General features: G+C 38.8%; 1 protein-coding gene across 1 annotated transcript in view; it reads right to left on the minus strand.

The window, feature by feature from the left end:
- zfpm2a (zinc finger protein, FOG family member 2a) overlaps positions 1-25,166 on the minus strand; it is a 184,731-nt gene that overhangs the window by 156,541 nt on the left and 3,024 nt on the right. The window contains exon 2 of the mRNA XM_028469912.1: positions 22,686-22,807. The gene's annotated coding sequence lies outside the window, so the exon portion shown is untranslated. The remainder of the gene's footprint in view (positions 1-22,685; positions 22,808-25,166) is intronic.

Genomic DNA, 25,166 nt, shown 5'->3' on the forward strand with positions numbered 1-25,166 from the left:
CAGCATAACATTTAGCTAAGTAGCTTTGAACTACAGAGATAGTTTCCCATTAATTAAACTGGATTGCAAGTTGTTTAATCAATTTCAGAGGCCCAAACAGTCCCAATCAATTGCCTGCAGTTGTATATAAGCGTGGGCGCGTGTGTGTGACTGTGAAAACGTGGTCAAAAAGAGACAAAAACCAAAGCAATTGTGTGTTTGCAATGCTACCAGTGGTGCTAGCTTTTGGGGTCTCACTAATTAACCTCCCCGTTGATAATGTGCTTAATTACTTTATATTGTGATTTAGTTTCTTCCTAGAGGTTATTCACTCTTTCAGATTGCAGAAATAATCTCGCATGCCTCAGAGGTGTTGAGTGGAGAATGCAATGCCCAAGTGAAACGTGGGTGTCTACAGGCATCTGTGGATAGACTTTGTGATTACCACCGCATTAACATCAATGGAAAATGTTTGACACCTGGCCCTGAGCGAGGGGCAGCATCAGACTACGAGAACTTAATAAACGGAAGGAAAAAAAAAGAAAAAGGAGGGCGTAGTCAAAGAGAGAGAAAAACTTGGTGTCATTTTTGTCTGTTCATCACACTGGCCCTGTGTCCTATCAGTGCAGAGGACCTCTCATCACCTTTAAATTTCTCTGGTCTCATGAAAAGACCAGACACCGGTTTGATAAAAATGAAAGAAAAAAAAGTATGGAAACACAAAATGGGGCAAAATGAGACTCTGATCCTCTGCCTTTAAAGATCTTGTGAAATCGCGATGCAAAAATTCCCTCGTACAATTTTGAATCTGTGAAGGCCACAAACAAAACAATACGGACAATAGCGGTATACCTTTAAATTCAAATATTGAAACAGTAATTGTACTATATATTAAATATTAGTCAGTTCCAAGTCACAGCTACAGAAAACAGAAAAAAAGCTATTAGTTAAGCATGATGATTATGTATTAGTTCATTCCAGCGTAGCTTATTTATGGAACAATACATTATGAATTATCACTGGGCTGCAATGCAGGAAAATCAGCTTAGCACACCTTTACTTGGTAATGACATGGGATTGTTCATAGATAACAACAAACACCTGCATCTTCTCCTTTCTCTGCACTCACATACACACACACACAAACCAACAGGACACACACACACACACTCCTCCCCCTCACTGTTTGTTTTGTTTTGGGCAGTGAGGATAACCTGCCTCTTCCCAGTTAATGGCCTTTTTAATTCGTGGCTCAAACCCATTTAAAGGCGACCTCTTTCACAATTTGCCTAATTTTGATTCCACCCTATAATTACTGTTCTCTAACTCATAGTTATCAGCCAATGTACCTGCAATGAAAAAAATAAGACCTTGACACCACTTTTGCCGAATCAAAATAGTATTTAATTTGATGTCTTTGGCTGTCAAACAACATTGTTCGAGAGACATAATTAGGACAAATTTATCTTCTTTTTTATTTTGGGAATATTGCCAAGACATGTGGGACCTTTATGATAAGAAGGGGGAAGAAAACGTTTGAACGCGGCTGCCCAGTATCTCATGCCTATTGTGAATGGCTTTCAGTGAAATTAATGGTGTGGGGGAGATTTCAGTCTGGCCGTGGTAAAACAGGATGCAGATGTGGCAACAGGGCATCCAGGTAAGGAAGTAGTCACTTCCTAAACACGGGGCGGACACACACACACACACACACACATACACCAACAGCACACATGACACACATTGTTATAGTGTGTTCCTGATTGTTGACCTATTCTCCCGTTTGTTTCCTTTTTGACCTACTCGACTTTTTAATGAAGGTTTTTGTTAAAAATGATATTAGTTTACATTGTTACTGCAATATATTTTCATTAAATAAAATCATAGTGTTTGCTTTATATATCAATGAATCAAACATTATTTACTCGAAAAAAGAATGAAAATGGTCAAAATTGAAGTTTGAAACAATCTGTTTGACATTTTCACATATTGCCATGTGGGATATAGAGTCACGTAGATGTGCTTTTACATCAATTAATCTACAACAATCTAGAACAAAAACTGGTGTCAAGTGAATCACAGTAGTCCTTGTCTGGAAAAAAAAGAACAAAAAATCACAATAATAATGAAGTAAAAAAAAACAACCCAAAAACATTTCTATGCATCTGTCCATGGAACTCCACATCCCACAATGCAATGTGCAAAAATGTCAACAAACACAGTGTTTAGGATGGAGATGAAAATAAACTTTTAAGCGGCAATTTCAACCCTTTTCCTTTCTTTTTGGAGTAAATGTTGTCTGATTCATTGATCTATGAGGCATACACTATATTATCCATCCATCCATCCATCCATCCATCTTCTTCCGCTTTATCCGGGGCCGGGTCGCGGAGGCAGCAGTCTCAGCAGAGATGCCCAGACTATATTATTATTTAATTAAAAAATATTGGGAGTAGCAGCTTTAAGTCTTTTAAAAGAAATACTTAAACTTTGATTTGAATATGTACTTACACTTATTTGTCATTGCACAGAGCAAGGAAATATCATTTTAGATGAGAAATGGGATCACAACACAAGGAGAGGTGAGGTGAAAAAAGGCAGGTTTTGTACTGAATTCCCTATTGAGAGTAAAGTAGAAAAACTAGGGAAAAAACCTCTCAGTATACGTGCATTAAACAAAACAAAGAAAACACAGTCACAATAACATATAGCATGTGGGCAGGTGTGGGTAGGTGGTGGGTCTGGGGGCGGGGTGCTTTTAGCACTTGCTCTTGCCATGACTTTGATGAGCTGCATGTAACTATAAGCACAGAAAGAGGAATAAGTGCAAGACAACTGCTCCCAGCAGAGTGAAAAATTACTCATGGGGGAAAAACAGATTTTTGTGAGGTTTTTCAGCTTCTGTGTATGGCCAGATTCTTTGTACACAACCTGCTATATGTTATGTTGTCAAGACAGAGTTTTTTCCCCCTGCCGTGAAGGAAAATTAATTGCAAAAAAGAAGGAGAATTTGTTTTCATATTAGCTTGGTAGGAGCGAGTGCCAGGATGAAGGAGGACAGCTGTGGGGGAAGGCTGGCCGACCCGCTGCCTTCTGCCTCTCCCATGCCTTGCTGCACAGAGTCTGTGACAAAACAAGCCTCCAGGAATACTGGGCAAACACTGAGAGATTCTCTCTGGGATCTGCACTATTTCCTAAGAGCGCTGCAGCCAAAAGAGTCTCACATTTCCAACATCATCTGTCCTTTTCTTTCCAAATGGAATTGTTGCTTTTGTATCGCGTGGACGATACGTCAAAGTGGTGATAAAAAAAAAACAAAAAACATGTCTGATCAGTCAGTGGCTTGCAAATAGGGCCGCTTGGAAAGGTGGTGAAACTGCAAACAAACATGTTCCCTTAACACGCTTTAACAGCGCGCGACAAGAATTAAGGTCAAGCAGTTGGTAAGTGATTCCACCTCTTCTCAGTCTGCGCGTGTGCTCACTGTACAAAGTTGTCGAGGCTCAGCCAGGAGTGATGAGCGAGATAGCGACGACTGAGGTAGGGAACCATTTTCACAGTGCTACAATTACGGGAACCGTCATTACATTGCTCACTCTTACTCAAATACAGATAGAATCCCCTAAAATTATGCACAGGCTAGGAGGAGAAAGTGGCTCACTTCTGTTTGCTAAATTAATCGCTTCCTAAATGGCTCCAGGCCAGGCAAAGTTAACATTTGCAGTTTCAAAGGTTTTCAGCGCTTGCAATGAGCCATGAAATTACTGCATGCCGTCCAAAATGGCAGCTGATGAAAAGCCCAAGGAGCAGGTCCCACAGGCAGTGAGAGCTGGGAAGGGAACTCTTAAACACACAGTCTCATTTCTGATTCCAATCATGGTGAAATCCAGAACCAAAACTCCAGAATGTGTGCGGAACCATGTCGGAAAGCAAGACAAGGTTTTGACAAGACAGATGAATAACAGCTGTTTCTGTTGCCCGAAAGGCCCGTCGGAGAGTCTGAGGACGTGGGGTCGGACGCAGAATTTGGATTGAAGGTGTGGGATGATTACGTTGAGGTGCTCAGCTGCAGCCAAATTGAACTGACCCAAATTAGATTTGATTAAATCACAGGGGTGATGCTGAAGTTCTGCAGACATCATTAAGATGGGAATGATTACAGCGGAACAGTTTGGCTCTGCCGAACCCAACATTTTGACATGGAAAGTCTCCTATTTGCATATTGACTGAAATTAGCTTGAAGCATGTCCAATTACACATGGAACACAAAGGAATTCCAGAGTCTGCTTTACCTTCGTTACATCCAAAGCTAAACATTTTACCTCAACCTCACGGGATGCACTTCATATCCACAATTTCTCTCCAGAAATGATCTGAAAAACAAAGGAATCCTATTTAACAGCCAAAACATTACTGGCAGATTTGGCAATGTTTGGACTTGTGGTTCCTAATTCCTCTCTAGGTAAAACATACCTTAGTTCCCACTGTGTTTGGGATCTCTTGCTCCTCCAGGGAGGAGGTGAAAAATCCCCCCCCATATCAATCTGCAATCACAAACTCTAGTGGACACTTTGGATTGGAGAAACTTTGACCTATTTTTCAGCGTTGGAGTGACCAACCAATTTAAAGTGCCGATTGGATTTTTTCCCCATTAATGTCGGACATGAAATTAGATCCTCAGTTAGTTGATATCTGGAAGAGTTGGGAGATAATCATTTGATGTTGTGGGAGTGTGTCTTACTAAAAAGTCTACCTACTGCCAGGATAAAAAAATATTCACCTGGGAACACACTTTCAAGAGGTGACACACCAGCGGTGAGCGAAATGTAGAAATAAATTACAGCTATTTTGTTTCGAAAATACTGAAAATTGTTGGCAAATTTAAAATATCACGGTTAAAAACAAAAATCCAGCATGTGCCATTTATTATTGATATTTATACATATTATTGATGGGTCAAGTTTAAAGAGAGACAGAGAGAAAGATTGTGTCTATGTATAAATGAGAGCCTAATTAATTAAAAAAAAAAAAGAAAAAACCTAAATTAATTACATTTAAATAGTGAATTGTTAACTGTGGTTGTAGCCTCATTAATATGTGCCTCATGGGGATTTCAAAGCCATCGTTTCACCAGCAACCTGCTGGCTGAAGGTCCTGTGGCTGTTTTATGGTGCTGGAGATTGATAGTTGAGAAAGCAATTAATCACAGTGAAGGAACAATGATTGAAATTTTTCATCAAGAATCAGCTCCTGCGGTAGGTTATGTATTTATTTTCAACCGAGAAGCCGCTGGACTTTCTAATATGCAAAGAAAAATCAAAAACTGTAAAAACACAATTAAGCAAATTAATTTTAAGCAAAAGAACAAAGAACAAAACAGGCGATTTAGCAAAAAAGATTACATTCATTGTAGTTTTAAGCTCAGATGATGAACTGTATGCAGATGTGCGAGAAAAAAAAGAATAAAAATAACAGTATAAAAAGATGGTTGTTAGGATGTCTTGATCTGTTTGAAATATGATATGAGGTACATTTCACTTTTAGTCACTGATCAAAACATCCAGGGTTGAATCTAAAGGTAAGAAAGGAATTCAATATTTAAATTAAAACCTTGTTAGGAGGCTAATTTGTTTAAATAAAATTGTGTTCTGTAGCGAAGAAAGAATAAAAAAGCAGAGTAAAAAAAACCCTGTAAATATAGTGATTACCAGTAAATACCAGAGTCAGAGAAAAGTCAGGCTTTTACCTTTTCAGGTCTGTTTCATATTAGGTGAAATACACAAAAAAAAAGAAAAATCAAGATAAATTCTTGTTTTCTATTAATATATATAACAATATAATATAATACTTTATCTATAGCAGTGGTTCCCAATCTTTTTTGTCCCATGTACCCCTTTGCATTTTTGTCAAATCATGTGTACCCCCTCTTCATATCCTAAGAACCATCTCCATAATTTCATATGCTTTTTTATATGTGGAACAGTGGGCTCTCATAAACCCCTAAATGTGTCTCAAACATTGGTTTCCTAAGGCTTCATCTACAAATTCAAAACACTGTGTGCAAAGTGTAAATTATTTTAAAAGAATATATCATGCAACTTACAGTACATGTGATTACTTCAATAGTAAATAATCAGGGTCTCCTTTGTCGCCTATTGCCTGAAGTGTGATAAATTGGCCTCTACAGCATAAAATAAACATGTTTAAATAATTTACAAGAAAATATAGTCATTTATTGAGCAATATTACTAACAGTTTGTAGTGAATTTGCTAAAAAAAAAAAAAAAAAAAAAAAAAAAAGGCCAAAAAGGAACGAGGAACATTTCCCAGCAGTTTTTAATCCTTTGTTAAATCTGTCTGAGAACCCCCTGCAATGTGCACATGTACCCCAGTTTGGGAACCACTGATCTATAGTACATAAAAATGTGTGCCATTGTTAAGTGCACAGCAGGGACAACCTTCCAGTGTGTGCTAAAGTTGTAACATTTTTCATCAAGAATCAGCTTCTGTGATAGGTTATGTATTTATAATCAACCACAAAGATGTTGGACTTAAAGTCCAGCGTATATACAAAGAAGGATAAAAAAAAAACTGTAAAAACATAAAATGCAGACGGATGGTTGGAAAAAAAAATCTAAATAATTAACAATATAAAAAAATCTTCTTAGGATGTCTAAAATTTGATATTTTCTCAGGGAAATTTCACTTTTAGTCACTAATCTACAAAACACACTGCTTTGAATTTAAATGTAAGAAAGGAAATACATATTTAAATCAAAACCTTGTTAAAAGACAAAACTGTTTTTTCAGAATGAAAGAGGAATCTTAATATTCCAGGACATTCTTTAGGTGTCTGTACAATATACAGTATCGTAAGTAGGTACAGATATTTTAGTAGATTCCCATTGTATGTGTTCTGTAGTGGAAGAAGAATATAAAAGCAGACGGGTAATTAAAATCTGTAAATATAGAGATTACCGGTAAATACCGGAGTTTATATTTAAGCAAAGAATGATTGTTTTTACTTTTCCTACTATCTAAAGTCAGACTTTTTTACCTTTTCATGTCTGTTTCATATTATGTAAAATTAATGGAAAATCAAGACAAATTTTTATTTTCTTATCTTAATATATAGTATCTTTATTTATAGTAAAAATGTGTGCCATAGTTAAGTGCACAGCAGGGACAAGCTTTCAGCGTGTGCTAAAGTGGTAACATAAACCCAACAATGCCTTGCCGACGGGCCACGCGGGCCTGCACTTCCCTGCGACACTTGAAGAATGTTGTTTAAAGCTCGTTTCTGAACCCGATGGCTCTGATGCCGCCATTTTCTCTCCTTTCACTCCTAATTACCATAGCCTCTCCAGAAAGTCCTATGTTGCTCCATCTGTCCCCTCAGCCACCGACAGAGATGCTCTAATCACCTCACATTGCAAGGCTCCCATGGGAAAAGGGAAGACCATGAACCACCATACCGTCTCATAGAGCCGCTACTGGATGCCAAACGCTCACAGGGGGTAGCCTATAAACACTGCCCGCCGCCTTGTAGGGATATGTTTAGTGATGTGCACTGAAATGAAGCCATTTCATGTTACAGATCTCCTACACATCCCGACAAAACCGATGCCAAACGAGACTTTGTAGGAAGTATATGTGACATATGCCTAGATCTATCAGTAGCTCACATCAAAATGGCACACAAGATGAAGCTCGGTTTTTGGATAGATATGGGAAGTTTACATTAGGATACATACTGTATGCAGGACTCAATTATCACAGCAGGAGGGCTTGGAAAGAAAAGTATATCACAATGTTCAAGACTATCAGAAAAATGGATCAATTTGAGCAAGAGGAAGACAGAAGAGCAGCTTGCAATGGGGGGAAAAAAACTTTATTTTCAACCCAGCATGTGTTCAAAGCCATGCCTTCACAGAGCCATGTATTATTAAATCTTACTCTGTCTGCCCTGCAGAGTGATATCTCACCCTGCTTGCATTTGATTCTGTTATTCTCACCCAGGTTGACACCTTCTGACTTTTCATTTTTGCTTTACCCCTTCTCAGTGACTTTCATGTGTTCTTTTGTGGGGCGCGGCGAGTTTCTTCCACAACTTTCCTTGAACCCGAATAAAAAAGGGAGAGAGAGAGAGACTGAAACTTTCCGGTTCTGCCAGAAAGCTTTCTCATCTTGGCGAAGGAGCAGCTGAGCGAACTCTCAAATGATGACAGCCATCGTGAAAGGGCAGATAAGCCCGTGTGGCTCTGCCTTCGATTGTATGTTCATCTCATTCTGATCCGGCCGCGATTCTAAGCCCCTTTCTTGCCATCCTTACTCTCCAAAAAGTTGATCTTCAGCATGTCATTGAAATCGTCTTATGGTTGATCCATGAGGCAGGGGGAATGGGGCTGTTTGTCACCAACCTTCAATCATGAAGCTATGCTGCATTATTTTCATGCCTTTACATAGATGGACTGATCAGTTATGCACACTATTGATAAAAGGGAACATAGATCTACTCTCCTGTAGAGCTTCATGGGGCTCGGAAACAGGGAGTACTGAATCCTTAAAAGATGGAAAAATTGAGTTTGTTGTGTTTGAACAATGGTTCTCAAACTTTTTTGGCTCAAGTACCCCCTTTCTCCTTTTTCTGAATCCAAGTACCCCGTTTTTCTGACTACTACTGTACATTTTGCTCAGAATACTATGAAACAATAACTATAGAGCAGAATGATGTAATGAATGAGTGAAAAACATTTTAAAGAATCTCATTTAGTAAATAAGTGAATGGAACAGTATTTAGTGCCACCTGAATAGATTTATTTCTATAGTTTCAATCATCTACGGTCATCTCTCTCCTTTTTTTTTTTCTTCTTTTTTTTACTTGTCTGCACATGCTGTCAAAAGTCAACACTACAAGAAGTGCAATCATTATGAGACAGCAATGCATGTTTTGTCATTGCAATAAAATAAATTCATTTATTTTAATGCTTAATTGTGACCATCACCAGCCCTCCCTAAGGAAGGGTAAGAAATCTTTTATTATAGGGAGGATATAAAAAGGGAGAGCAGTGTTACACCTAAGTGGAGGGGGGGGGGGGCAGGGAGGAGAGTCAAGGTAGGAAATAGAAAGAGTGGGGAAGAATAGATTATTTTACAGTGAGGGTGAGATGTGAAGTTGTAGAATATATTGTGCGTATTATGTTGTGTAATCAAGCCAGTATAGTGACAAGTGTGAAGCTTAGCTATAATGGTGGTGGCTGTGGACAGGGGGAATGAGTGAGTGGTAATACCTAAAGCAGGTATTTGGGATTAACGTGTCATCTCCCTCCTGATGTGGGACCAAGACGGACCCTTGTATTTTCAGTTCAATCTAATCAAGATCATGGCTATCATTATTTTGGGTGTTTTTGGTGTCATTTTGTATATGTTGTTGTTTGTCAGTTCTTTTCATTATTCAGTAAATTTTTCTCTTTTTTTGTGTTTTTATTGTCATTTTTGCGGGTTGTTGATATTTACATTATTCTATATCAGCGTGTGTGTTTTTGGTTCTTTCTTATGTCTTTTTGTATAGGCATGCCCATTGTCTACCGTAGGAAACTTTAACGATAGGGTTATTCTACACTGCACCGGCTCTCCTCCACCACCTTCACCCTGCACGCTCCGAAGAACAAACATTTCATTAGAGACTGAAATACGAGAAAAATTCATGCTTATTGTGGTAAAATATGCCTTATTCAAATGCTAATGCTAATATGAGGTTAATGCTAATGTTAGGCAAATGCTAATGCCAGGCTAATGCCAATGCTAGGCTAATGCAATTGCTAGGTTATTGCTAACGCTAGGGTAATTCTAAGCTAATACAATGCGACCCGGTCCAGCACCTGCATCCTCACTTGCATTTTCTTCAGGAGAAGCAAATATTCTATATATATTACTTAAAGGGGGCATATCATGCTAAATCCACTTTTTTAGCCCTTAAATGCATTTTTATGTATATTTAGATTGTTTAGAAGTACAGAAAAGTTCAAATTAGTCTCTTCAGGTGTACGTTGATATCTTTATATTCTGTTTTGGTCATATTTTTCAATCTGTTTCGATTTTTCGATTACGTTTTTTGAACAACGTCAGCGGAACTGCCAAATTAGGACATCGACTCCAGGCCCAACACTTTGAGCAATCCGCCATTTTTATTTCTCGCTTTTATTTTGTAGTCCAAGCTCCAGGATGCAGAAGTTACGAGAGGATAAGTCAAAATGTTCAGTTGTTGGATGTAGTAACCCACACACTTCATTACACCGTCTCCCAGCATCAGAACCTTTTCGAAGTGCCTGGTTGAGTTTTATTTTTCACGGAAATGTACCCACATCTGTGGGTAAGGTCATTTTTGTGTGCGCGCAGCACTTCAAGGATGACTGCTTCAGCAACCTCCACCAGTATAAAGAAGGATTTGCTGAAAGACTTTGTCTGATTGAGGGTTCAATTCCTTCTATCTTTGGAGATGACGAACAGAGCACTTCGGTAAGCTGTAAATAACGCTAAAAAGTGTGATAAGACGTCCCTGTCATTGTTTGTTAGCATTAGCAGTTGCACCGTCTTCAGACTTCATATGTTAGCGCTGTGTACTCGTTTTAGATCCTTGATGATATGGCCTACGTGGTTTAATTTAAGTCTAAAGTTTTCATTAGTCATTTCATTTTGCCGTTTTTGTCTCCGAAAAGACTATTAAAATGCATTTCATGACGTTAGCTTGGCGCTAGCGTTAGCTCGGGGCTTGTGTTAGCTCACTTGTTAGGGTTCTGCAGGTTCATCATCTTCATTTTCATCTCGCTCCGCTGGGTCAGACTCTGGCTCAAACATGTAAGGCTTGATGGACAAGTCTTCCGTTGTTGACATTGTGTAAATAACGTGTGAATAAACTTTTTCTGCGCCGGTACATAGCCATATCTCTTCTATCAAACTACAAAAATGGCCGAGCAGGGTGGAGTTGAACCTGGAGAGGGGGCGGGGTATGAAGTGTCTCATTTGCATTTAAAGAGACCGCACCAAAACGAGTTGCTCTTAGAAGCACATCAGAAAAGGGGTAGAAAAGGGGCCTGTGGAGCTATAATAATGAGGAATTCAGACCCAAGCAGTGCAGTTCCGCTTTATATAGAGCACAACTGTATGATTTATATGTAAAAAGGAAGGATTTAAAACCATGATATGTCCCCTTTAAGCGCGGTGGCTTATGGGTAATGTAGTAGTGGTAGGGAGGAGCATTGTGTGTATGTCCCGCCCGGTACTCGTGCTGTACTTGGCGGAGGTCTGCGCTCTCTGAGTGCTCTAGCTCTAGAGGGGGGTATCTGTGTAATTATGGTAAGAAAAAATGAGTGAAGGTTGTGTTTTTAAATAGCACAGCAATGGATATTAAAGGTGGAGTTTGTAATACGTTCAGAAACACTTTGTTGTACTGAAATGCTTCTTCCATCCTAAGAGTTGTCATTACATTCTGTATTCAGTGAAAAGGAGCAAAAATAATCAAACCTCTATAGCAGCTGGAGTCCTGTGAACTCTGACCAAACCCTGCCATTCGGTCTGAATGTTAAGAACCAATCAGATGCCTTCATGTCTTGTCCTGCACAGACGCAGAGCTGGCTGTCTTTCTGTTGAAAAGCTCAGTATTTGTTTTGCTTCAGGGGGTTTTGTTAATTTTTTTGGCAGATACATATTTAAGCTTGTGGAGGCGTGGCTTTGGGCAGAGCCCTGATGAGAGGGGGAGGATGGGGTGGAGCTTAGAGGAGGTCTTGGTAGCTCAAAACATGCTAGCTTTCCAACATTGCGGTTCTGCACCTATAATGTATTCAACATTTACCTTTTAACACGTGAAGCACTTTATGTGGTGGTATGAATTGGTAGAAGAATACACAAGTACAAGACTGGCACAACAAAAGAAGAGAATATCAGTTAAAACGCTAGTTTCATAACAAAATAGCTACACAAATACACTGAACAGTATTCTAACAATGTCCAAGTTTGCAGAGAGAAGCGCAAACATGACTCAAGCAGCGACTCACAGCTCCTAACTTGGAGCAAAGTGATGCAGAAAAGGTTTTGCACCACGGAAGCATTGATATTGGACTTCAGTTGAACATTTTTCAATTAAAAACATTATGATCTGTGTAAGAGTGACAGACAAAGGCAGAGGGTGCACACACGGTCACAAACCTCCCCACCCCTAACCCACTCCCACACTGACAGGACACACTCTGATTACCAGAGTGTGCAGTCCGAACTCTTTCCTTCACTTTCCTTGACATTTCCAGCTGCACCGTCTCCGGCGGGTCCTGTGTGGTGTCACATCTATAGCTCCTGCAGTATGCACTGCTGAACACTGCGAGTCTTAAATGAGATCCCAAAGGGAAAGCAGAGCTGAGGGTGTGTGAGTGAGTCTTGAGTGGGAAGAAGGCGAGGCATTATCTTAGCCGCTAATGAACAATTGTATGTTAATCAAAAGCAGGCATAAGACCTGCTCAGTCTTACCGTATCTCCTCTAAATGCTGTCATGATAAAGGGAGTGTTAAAAGAAGAGTGCTGGAGGATGGGGTGGGGGGGTGGGTGGGGGGTTTTGGAGCTGTCAAGAGGGGGCACCGTGGTCAGGAGGAGCACTAGAAAGGAAAGTCTCGGTGCCTTTATCTGCCATTTCCTGCTCCTTTCCTGGCTACATTAATAATCTGTAAGAGCAGAGAATCACGCACGGCTGAGAGAGATAAAACACGAATGACAAAATATCAACTTCCTGCTACAAAACCCAAAGTCGTTATTAGAATATCAGGCGCCGACAGTAATTAATTTCAACTTTAATTACTTCCACTGTTCATGTAGATTAGATCACAGGTTTGAGATGGGTTATTAAAACAACTAGGGAAATCTGCAACGTAAAAAAAAAAACGTTAATTTCACCAACCTCATCTCTTAACCTGCTTGTTGAGTGATGCAATTACATCTTTGTGGTGCAGACATGGGGCTGATACAGTGTAGATGAAAAAGACACCCGATCTCAGTGAAGGCGAGAAGCTTTTTCTATTCAAAGCTCAGACAACGCAGCAGTGATGCTAATCTTCAGGTGAATATGATGCTATAGCAACTTTACGAGTGTTTAAATATTATGAAGCATGAAATATGGTGGTTGAAAATAGGACAAAAAATGAAAATATACACTTTACACAAACTTCTCTGGATTAGAATACAAGACATTACATTTGTACTCCAGCTATTCTTTATTAAGTAAAAATAAAATAAAATAAATTTCACTTCCTGTAAAGTGAACAAAGGAAAGGCCAAACACACCAGACAGTTTGCCTTGTTAATAAAGGGTACAATTTGACATTAAAGGTGAACTTATGTGACATGTACTTTAATTTGAACTGAAAATGAATGTTCTTCAAAGCCTCACAAAAAATGAATCTTTCTAATGAAATGACTTCTGCTTTTTAAGCACAGTTATTATTTTAAAACACTGAATGTCAACATCATCATCATCACTTCTGACTGTCTTTCTTGTTACACTGATTATAGTTAAATAATGTCATTTAAATGTAACATAATTTCTTTAAACGTGTTATCTGATATCAAGAAGATAATTTTGTGCATCAAATATGAAATATTCTGCATTTCAGTGTGTTTATCATTGTTTGAAGTCAGCTGACCTCCTGCCATTCAAGTGCAATTCAGACTCAGTCTTCTTTGCAAAGTAATGAGTTAATAATAAGGCTTCTTTAACATTCTGACAATGTCATAAAAACAGTGGCTCACACTTTGTACTACATTAGGACCTATCTATCCCCAAATCTTAGGTAGGAATACTGCTTATGTGCACCCCTGAAAATAGGACAGAGCACCTTAACTTGGATTAAAACCTAAACCTTTAACATGGTTTGATCAATGGTATGTTTCATTTTGTCACTATAAAATTAAACTTACTATTAGTTTTCATAAAGCAAACAGAACCAAATACTCAATATAAGCCCATTTTTAGACAACTAAGGCTCAAAAGAATTCCATCAGCCAAAGTATATACAGTAGGTTTAAGTAGATAAGGTGCAGTGATTATGGATATAATAAATATAAGCCCTTTCACATCAACATACCCTTACCTAGAAAAGTTACTTTAGTTTTGAAAAAAAGTAGTCTTTCAAAAGTACCGCACCTCGATCCGGGATTATCATCAGCCCTGATAAATCTAGCAAAGAAAACACAGATAGATCCGAGATTAAGTTTATAGCTCTGGGATAGTTCTGGCAGTGGAAATTAGCCTCTACTGTAACTATTGTCCTGTACATGTATCACTTTGGTACTTCTGACTAAACCTTCTCTTGTGCTCTGATTACACTCAATTCATATACATGCTAAGAGATCAATTTATGTGTATTTTACCAAAACCAAGATTAGTAGTTAAACGAGTGATTTGAATTAATTTCAAAAATAAAATGTCACAATATATTTTAGAGAGTTATGTAAAGCAGTAGATTTATGTTAAATGTTGTATATAAAAGAAGGTACATATGTATATGTATTTATATATTTTGCATTATTTGAAAAAAGGCAACTCAAATGTAATTGCTTCTGCCTGTTTCAGTCTTGTTCTATATATATTTTTAAATTGTGATTTATGTTTGAATATTTTGTTAGACTGAAACAAACAAACTGAATTCAAACCAGTCATTACCTCAAGCTTAGAGTCTTGAACGCTGAATTTTACTCTCATTTCTTTCTGGAAATTATAACATGTGCTTGTTGCGTTTCTGAAGTCATATGTGTTGTTGTGTTTTGTGTCTCTAAAGAAAAGTGATAAAGAAAAAGCAGAAGCGAGTGTGCAGCCAACAGTTCAACTGCAGCTTTAGTTACCTTGAATGGAAGTGAGACTAGAATCTAAGTGCAACACTTGTTTGGCTTCTCACTTCAGCGCACATGGATGCACTCTGTGATACATTCAGATGTCCCTCTAATAATGCAATCATAAAAGAACCATTCAACAGCATCCATCTGCATTACTGTGCTAATACGCGCATGATAAGGTCAGACTTTTTTTTCCTATAAATTCAGAGCTAGTGTAATCCTCGCAATGCAATCCAGTTTCTAGTATGACAACTCCATATCAGTTGATTCATTGCACACTTTTCTTCTATGATCAAACTAACTAAAAGGCTTCCTTTTATAGTTTCCAACCTATATGCAAATAATCTCCTGCGAATGGTAATGTCATGCTAAGCAGTCAGTGCGCTTGTTGTGGGATTATAAAATATGAAAACATGCATTGCAGATATGCCATTTCAAATTAAACGCATAGCCTTTCCCTGCTATCATTTTTCAGATAGTGTAATTAATTTATTTCAACTATAAATAAATATTTGTTTCCCTACGAGCTCAACATTCAAGCCAGAACTGGTTTGGTGCATCGACTCGTCATAGCACAGCTAATCTTAAAATCCCTGCCACACAAAAGGTGACAGTGAGGATGGATGTAAGAGATAAGTGGGCAGTAATAAAACTGGATGCCAAAAAAAGAAAGGGACAGTATATAATGAGGAGAGCTGAGGGGAATGTTTAAAATAAGTTCAAGAACAAAGATAAAGCTCAAGGCAGATGTTATCTGCAGAGCTGAAGAAAGCATTTCAGTGGAGTAACGGGTCATCATCGCTTCATCAAGCAGACTCCACCCTGAGCCGTCCCCGTCTTCCATCATATGCTATTTCCCCTGCGCCAAGCAGTCAATTTTCATTGTGTGTGTGGCCAACATGCCAGCAGAAGGTTACAGGGAGCGTTGATGGCTTTGTCATAGCAAAGGGAGAGCTGGTACCAATGCACATTATTACTGAGACTAGTACTGAAATGAGAAACTAGGTGGATGTGGGGTTGATTCACGGAGAAACTACAATATAAGAATCAGTAGAAATTAAGATAATGCAACAATACTGAGCAGATAATACTTTTTATAAAAGGGCAGGAGTGGTTATTAAATATGTTTCACGTTTTATATAAAGATGAAAAAAAGACTGTTTGGACATTTGGTTACAACCTCATCCAGAGCTTTATCATTGTAAGGCCAGGACAACAAATTCTAGAAATTTTAGATTATGGCATCAGTGCACATACGTTTTTTTTTTTCGTTTTTTTTTTGGTGTGGTGCTCATGGGATCACCTAGGTTTGTTACTTGCAGCTTATTTTTTTAAAGACACGTTTTCTGTAACCACCTGACAGGAAGAATAAAATGACATGTGTGGATGACTTGACATTTTACTTTAATTTAAAATACAATGGCTCACACTGTGCACTACCATCATTCTATTAGTGTTGGGACTTTTGGCTCCTATTAAGAACCAGCTCTTTTAGCCACAAAGTCACTATTCAATTTTTTTGTAGCTTACATTAATCATTATATAACATTAATCAAGATTATGTGTATAGATAAATTACTATTTAAAAACAAATTATATCTAGTATCTATTTATAAGGTTTAATTTGTTTTCATTCTTTACACTCATTTCCCACACAAAGTGGGTACTGTCTGTAGTCCCGCCCCTTTCCACTCTTCTGTTAAGATGCAGACGGAACCACATGTATTGACCAATAACTAGCACAAATCAGTTCCCAACCAAAAGCCATCTCCCCTCACATAACCAGGCATACCTGTCAAGTTTTGGATTTGAAAATAAGGGAAATTTTCAGGCGCCCGCTATAAACCGTCGCACCAAGCTCCAGTGTCTCTTATATTTTAAGATAGATGTACAGGAAATCTAAAATAGCCACTTGTCAACCCCTTACTAAATACAATTATGTGATTAGAATCTGGTAGGCCTACCTTTATTAACATTGAAATGCTGTGAACATTCCTACTAGGGCTGGGTGACATGGATCAAAACTCAAATTTTTCTCAAAATGGTAAATCTTGATAATATTATTTCAAATGAAGTCTGACCAGAAAGACAGCTGCACAATATGTGCTACTTTTGGCTTTTTCACCTGTAAGGGACATCTTCTTATATCCATCCATCTCTCTTCTGAGTTGTTTCTGGGTTTGTTGCCTTTGTCGGCACAAATCTCGCGAGAACTGCCACTCAGGCCATTTCAGGCTAGTAATGGCGTTCAGTTTAGTAAGGCTAAAATACGTGAGTCAAAATCAAAAAGTTTAATCACCCTAAGTTAAACAAATTCCAAAATATACTAATTAAAAACCAACAGACAATGGGAACACGGACACGAGGACCATAAAAAACCAAAACAATACACCAGCAAACACAAGCACTCCTTAAGAAGTCAGGGTAATCAGGAGGATGGGCTTAACCTGTGAGAAAACCGAAGTTAAAAGAGCAGTTCAACTCGTACTCTCGGCACTACACACCGACATAACATGGAGGTGCATTACACAGAAAGGAGTTAAAACCTACACACGGACACAGAGATCATGAGGAAAACAAAAAAGTAACAACAAAAGACATCTGGAGTCAGAATTAAACATAATCAGAATAACATAATTCCGAAAGGCAAAAAAGGCTCACTGGGGCTTGAACTTTATCAATATTTTGAGTCATTTAGGTTAATATTTATCAGATTTAAAGCTGATATCAGGAGTTTCTTAGAAACGTCTCGATGTCCTGCCCTCAACAGCTCCACTTCCTCCCCCTGCCTCTGCCAATCTACCAGAAGCCACGCCTCTAATTTTCTATACAGGCATCGCGGAACATAACAAGGTTGCATTGATACAGGTTTATGGGTCAGGTAAGAGCCAAAATCATATTTACCCGTTTTCTGTTGTGACGTGCGGCCATGTTTCCGTGCACATTTCCACATTCACTTTGATTGACAGTTTCAAAAACAGGAAGTCAAAGCCTATTGGCTGGGTGCACTCGGTGATTGTTTTCCATTTGTATAGGGGTCTATAGGATGAAGGAGGGACTTATATACATTGATGTATATAAATGACCACCAGCAGTAGACCATAGTAAAAGACTTGTTAGGTATTTTTTCGCATTTCAAAATCATATATAAACATAGATTTCTCAAAAACTCTAGATATCAGCTTTAATGTAGAAAGGCTTTACTTGGTCTAAACTGTTGTTACTCATCTTTTTTAAAACATTATGCTGTTTCACCCTGATCCTGTAGACAAAAATACCCCAATCAAACAAATTCAGGATACAATCTATCCACTCAAGGTGTCAGACGAGTCGTAAATAAAGCAGTGCTGTCCTGTGTTCTGCTGCTGTGGCTCCCTCTGAACCTCCAGCCATTTTCACTGCAATCCACTCTGTACTGTACAGCTTCGTCTCCCCAAACAGCTTAATTCTAAATCTGCCGAAGCTCTGCTCAAATCCTCCGGATTCTGGTCCCTGCTGGGGCCAGTCCGCTGGCCAAACCCAGATCCTCAGGCAAAGACTGGCCCTAAAGTCTTCTTGATTTGGATGGGCGTGCAGCTGCCATGCTCTGCAAACACCAAAGCTCTATCTCTGCTCTCTTTTGCGGGGCCTTTAGCCGTTCACAAGTTTGTGATTAGCAGAGCTTTGGTGTGATGGCAGCTCACCAGTTGTAAAAGTCAGCATGGACATTGGCCCCACTCTGAGAGAGGCTGGTAACGGCCTTTAATGCTCCGACCCCACATGTACCAGACTAAAGCTGCGTAGCACCACGCAGGCTCCACTGACATTGCTCAACAAGCTTTTTCAATAAATCTGATAATGACATCACAGGCTGCACAAATGTTGAAAACCCAAGTAAATAAAAGGCCAGAATGGAGGCTAAGGCGGCATCTGCAGGCACTCTTTGCTTGTACCTGCAATACTTTATGAAATGAAATTACTTTCACATGTCAGCCCAAACTGTTTTAGAGCTGCTCTCAAACTTATTTTAATCAAAAGCTCTATAGCTACTAAAATAAATTGTAGAAAAAAAAAATCAATAAATAAACAAAAAACAACATAGCAATAGTTAATACAATAGTCTCCTTATTCTGTGATGGACGGGAACACGCATCGAAACTCCCTTTAGAATCTGGTTTGCCTTAAAGTTGTCTTTTGTTTGACTTTAATATATTTAACATATGTGTATTTTGACATCTAGATCAATTTACATTTCTTTTCTTTTTTAATTGGGTGAAAAAAAATCTCCGATCTGGTGAAAATAGAAAGCCCGGAGGCTTCAAACACTGAATATTTCAATATGAACTAAGGCCAATACTAATAAAGTGCATGTTATCAATCCAAACAAAATGGACAAAAACCCTGCTGTGTTGGTATGTGTACAAGGGTCACTGGTGAGCATATCACCTGCAGCACTTATATATATTTATCATTTATCATTCATTATTAATATTATTATTTCTTTCTTGTTCTTTGCACCAACCACCAAGTTAAATTCCTTGTACTGTTTTCAAACTGTACTTTTCTGATTCTGAACATATCACCCATTGGACAGTTTGTATGGGAGATAAAAGTGGCTGATTGTATCAGGTCATAGAATTCAATGTGCATTTTCCAACTCAAATTTAAAAAAAAAAAAAAAAAAAAAAAAAAAAAAAACTTATTACTGAATGCTTTCTATGTACTTAAAGCAAACGACCCTTCAATGTCCATCTGAAGCTGCTTCCCACACTTAACACTCTACTGATATTATGTGTATTCAAGAATCAGTGTAAGACTTATCCTTGGAATCTAAATGTATTATTTGCAGTATATGTGCAATAAAATGCAACACTGTTGAATTTTTATGCATTTAAAAAATATATATGACTTAATGTATAGTGATTATCTCCTCTTTTTAACTGATCCTAATTCTCTACTTCATACTTGCTTCACAATGAATATGTCTGTTGCTGTCTTTCTCTGTCTTTTTTAGTTGCTTGAATAAAGGTTTAATAAATACACAATTTCAAACAAACCTTGTCCTATTTCTTTTTTTTCCTTCCTTACAAGTCTACTAAAACAGTTTAGATCAAGTGGGAAACCAGGAACCAGTCAGAGACGAGTTCATCGGCTGGACAAACTGGTAATAATTCTGCCCAGTGCTGGCCGAAGAAGGGTAAAACCCAGTAGATCATGATGCTTACAGCTACAGAACAGCTCCAGACTGGGTGGTTGAAGGCTACCAACAGTCAGGCTGACTTCCAGCTGTTTGCCTGAGGCCAGGCTCTGTAAGACAATAATATACAGCAAAGACTTCACTCCACAAACTGCACTTTAGAATCCCTAAGCAATGTTGTTGTGAAACTATAGGAGTAGATTTGAATGCTACATTTTGTTCCACTTTCCCTTAAATACACTAATCCTGGGATAAAGTGACACATTTTGATATGATAATGCTGGTGAGAGTTTAAATCTAAATGTAAAACAATCTCCTGTATATCTGCTAGTGTTTACGTTGACAGATGTGTTAGAAAATTGCAGCCTGAGACAAATTTAGGATGCATTCAGCGCCATGAACTCATTCAGACATATTCCACAATACAAGACACTATAATTTCTTCATCTGCAGCACAGAAAAGAGAGAGTGCTGATTATGATAGATCCTCTGAGCTGGGCCTAGTGGAATGTCTCCCCTCCTCTGTTTAAACAAAGCCTAAGATAAGATTTAAGGAGAATCCTTAAGGTGATCCAGCTGCCCTCCTCCAAGCTGCAGCCGGCAGAGAGCCATAATGAAGACTGAAGAAAACGGCTCAGAGACCCACCTCCAGAAGGCAGGGCTGCAGATGAATACATTGCCTGTCTCATTTCCGTGCAGCTTATCCCCACTCAAAAAAAAACGACAGTGAAACAGAGAGAGAGGCAGAGCAATGCCTCCGTCTCTGCTTTGCTACATTCCCTAAAAAAAAATAAAAAAATTAAAAAAAATCACTTAGCTGTTTTAAGTGAAGCCTTTGCCGTTGACCACTATTAAACACTGTTTCCTCTGTCATGTCACACTTTGAATTCAAGTGTGGAATTAGTCTGGAGAGAAAATCACTTATGTGCAGTGTTTAAAATAACGGCGTTATGTCACGGCGTTTGTTTTTCAGTAACGGGGTAATCTAACTAATTACTTTTTACGCTGTTACAACGGCGTTATCGTTACTGAACGTTAAATCAAGTGCGTTACATGCATTGATTGAATAAACTGTTAACTGAAAGCAACCCTGGCTTCTTACTCAGCTGTTGTGAGGAGGTGGGTTAAAAACAAGGTGAGCGATTATGATTGGCTTAGGCGGCGTCATGTTTCATGGTAGCCAATCAGAGCCAGTGTTTTTACACATGTGCCAGCACACGCACACACACGCACACACACGCACGCACACGCACGCGCACGCACGCGCACACACGCGCACACACGCGCACACACGCACGCGCGCACACGCACGCGCGCACACGCACGCACGCACACGCACGCACGCACACGCACGCACGCACACCCACGCACGCACACACGCGCACACACGCACACACAATTGTGGTCAAAGGTAAGAACGTGCATGTGAAGTGTTCATTATAACCAGGAGTGAAGACTTTGTAAGCAACTCAAATTTAATAAAGCACCTCACACCGGTACCCTTGTGATGATTTCGCAATTTATCAAAAACACAATTATCAAATAAATATCTTTCAAAACATTTTTTATGTCATATTTGGTACCAAAATGAATAATGAAACATCTTCAATAAGACAATTTGAGCTGTTTCTAAATCTATTTTGGTCATCAGATGACAAAAGGTGACAAATTGTCAAAAACATTTTGACTTTGCAATTAATGTTATGCAAGATTGTCGGCAATATACACGGCAGAGTAATGTTTAGGTCTTATAATCATCCCTGTACACTCCAAATTTCAGTGAATTTTTGTTTTTTCAAAATTAGGGACTGTATTCACGCAATAATTGTTTCTTCTTGCCGAAAGTGGACAATCTTGCGCAAAATGATTCCCAAATTGTCTGTTTTGTCGCTTTTTGTCATCTGACATCCAAAATAGATTTAAAAGTAGTGATGTTCCAATACCCTTTTTTTGTCCCGATGCCGATACCAAAACCCAGTTGCATAGTATCAGCCAACACCGATACATGTTGAAGAGGTAAAGCCACAGATTTGTTTGCTTTACTGTTGCAATCTGTGCTTTAAAATTAATATTTTATATTTACATTTTTTTAAATAAATCTGAAATTATTTATTATGAAACAGATTGATTTATTGCTTGTGTTCATTGAAAAATACATGACAAGAGGCCTTTAAAAAAATATTCGCATATTAAATTGCAATCGCAATATTGTGGGGAAAAAAAATTATTATTTTCCAAAATCAATCATGCCCTAATGCAAAGTGTCACATGTGGAATTGAAACACATCACAAGGATTTTTACATTTTTGTCCTATCTAGCTGTACCTAATTCCAAATTCCTAATTCATGCAAAACATAACGACAGGACCAACCAAGAACATACATGCATATGTTGCACAGGATAATCCAGCAGAAGTGAGGGAGTGAGGGAGGAAATAATTAGCCAGGAGAAGCGATTGTGCTAATGAGAGGAGAATTTAACTGGGATACTTTACTTGACCCCCAGTGTTCGTCGGCTGTCCACAAAATAAAAACGGCCTGATTTATAATTATACTCTGCAATGCACCATGAAATTGTTATTGTGGAATACCTTTGTGAAAATGTTATCAAACAATTACTTTAATTTTTCCCCCTGGAAACTGTTGCAGCGTCTACCTGAAATGAGATGGTTGTGTGGGGTCTCCTGCTTGTCATCCACTGCTGTTCATGCAGATGAGCTCCTTTTTTCTCCTCCCTTCGTCTGCTCTTCCTCCCCAGAGTCTCAGTTCCGAGGGTTGCTGTGGCAAAATAAAATATTACTGTGATAAAACTGAAATATTTTATGACAGAATGATAATCACTGCAAACATACGTGCCACTGATACGGGGCTGTTTCGGTTGGGGGAGGAGAGGAAATAATCCTTTTTGTGGGCTTTAAAAAATGAATCTCAGTTGAATCACATCACAGAAAAAAAAAACTCAAAGACAGTTCCGAGATGAGCCAACTCCAGGAGAAAATGACCTCCTCGTTTTGGTGATAAAGTTCTAGCCAAAATATGATATCAGGCCGCGACGTGACTCATTAGAAATGTGTGTATGGCGTGGAGGCAGCTCTCCTATCTGCCAGTGCCTGGCTTGCTGACTGATAAGAGGCAAATGCAAATGTCCTGATAAGAACTGAATGCAAATATTTATGATATGATATTCCCTGGGAATTATGTGGGGATAAAACAAAGTGTATTATTTTCCTGTAATTCTTTCAGGTTTGCCAAAAATGTCCTTTTTTCAGCTTGTGGAATTTGCATTTCTTCAAAATTGATTGGGCCTGCGTATTATGTTAAGCTATTTGTTTGCTGAGGATGGTAATTAGTTACTGTAATTACAGCGATGACAGTTGCTAAATTGTTTTTAAAGCATTACAGTGTGTCTGTGCCAGAAGATTGCAGTACTTATTTTAGGATTTAAGCATTTGCTGGAAACACTCCCACTCCAAGGCCAAAGTGGGAATTTTTTGAACTACAAAGCAGCCATTTTCTAAGCAAAGCCATTTTTGAAAATGTCTGTTAATTTGCACTAATTGCTGGTTTGACTGTGCTGTGCAGTTTTTTCCTCCAATCGGGGACTTGTCACTGATAGGATGTCTTGGGGGATCAAAATGAGCTTGAAATAGCCTGAATACATGCGTTTGTTGGCTTTGTACTCCTGTTAAAGTCGGACTTTTAATGTTCTCTGTCACCCAAGAAACAAATCGCTGTTGAAGGCACATTTGTAATTATGGTTCCCCATGTAGCCTATACAGGCTTTCAACTTTGGTAAACATTCATTAGTGTCGGCGCCGACGGTTGGGTTTTCTGGAGAGTTGTTTTATGTACAGCATAAACAGCAACATCACATGGATCAGGAGCCACTTGTCCATATTTCCAATGAATAAATATGAAAACATAAGCAAAAGAGAGAATAGTGCAGTCCATAGTGAAGAATTCAATCCAAAGATTTACTTAAATAACTGTTAAAGGGTGAGAGCCCGAAGCTTCAAGCTGGAAATATTCGCAATGACAACCACTTCATATTTGTTTACAAAATGCATCATTAGAAGCTAAAGTGCATTAAAAAAACAATGTGAGTGTTAATGTTTCCCACATCCAATCAAACCATCCATGAAGTTGACAGGATGTTAAAGGTATAGAGGAGGATTTTCCAGAAGTTTAGAAAAGAAACGCACACACCGCTTTTTGAAAAAAATGCACATGCGCAACTCTACCTGCTCCCAAGAGGGAATGCCTATTAAAGGAGAGCAAGAGAATGTGCACGAGCCCAGTTATTCTTGTGCACAGCTCTGTTGGTGTCGGCATCGCTCAGACAAGCTTCAATAAATGGCTGAAACACTTGTACAGGTGCGTTCACACCAAACACAACTGTAGTCACTTCAGTCGTCCGTGACGAGCATAATGTGACGTGATGACCAGGGAACAGTGTGTGTGTGTGCCAGTGATGACAGGGAAGGAAGAAAAGGGTTGATCACTTCTTCTCCGGCCGTATCATAGACATTTTTACAGTTTAAATGATCAACTTACGGGGTTACTAAAGAATGAGTTCATGCAGAATGTAGGCTTATTCAAGAAGTTCATTTTGCCCCAGTAAATTCAAGAGGTCCTGACTGCAGACCTTCGTTGCAGCCGTCTCAATGTAGCGGGTGGGAGGGGCTACTGCCTCGGCTCTACAGACAGTGACGGCCAGGGGAGTTGTCACTTGTCACTTGAAGTTGCTTAAAAAGTTCAAATTCATCAACTTTGAGCGAGTAGGTTGCACTTGACTAGTCGCTCAAATCACGCAAGTCACGTCGCTCGAGGAGAGATAATTTGAGGTTGCGCCATTTTTCTTGATTTGGAAGTACAGTAAGCTAGTGGCTTCAGTCACTCCAGTCGTGTTTGGTGTGAACACACCTTTAGTGAGCATGCGCAGAAAGCAAAAACAAGCTGGGGAAGAGCAAATAAGACGGCTTTACCTCAGAGTGATTTACTATTAGGAGGACCAGTCGTCTGGATGATCCACTTGGAATTGGAAGCCAAAATAACATCCTCCACAATACCTTTAAGTGACAGAGATAATCTAAAAATATAAACATATCTAGTGTCCTTTATGTTTCCAACTGATTGG

This window comes from Gouania willdenowi, chromosome 16 (genome assembly GCF_900634775.1).
Source record: "Gouania willdenowi chromosome 16, fGouWil2.1, whole genome shotgun sequence".
NCBI classification, from domain to species: Eukaryota; Metazoa; Chordata; class Actinopteri; order Blenniiformes; family Gobiesocidae; genus Gouania; species Gouania willdenowi.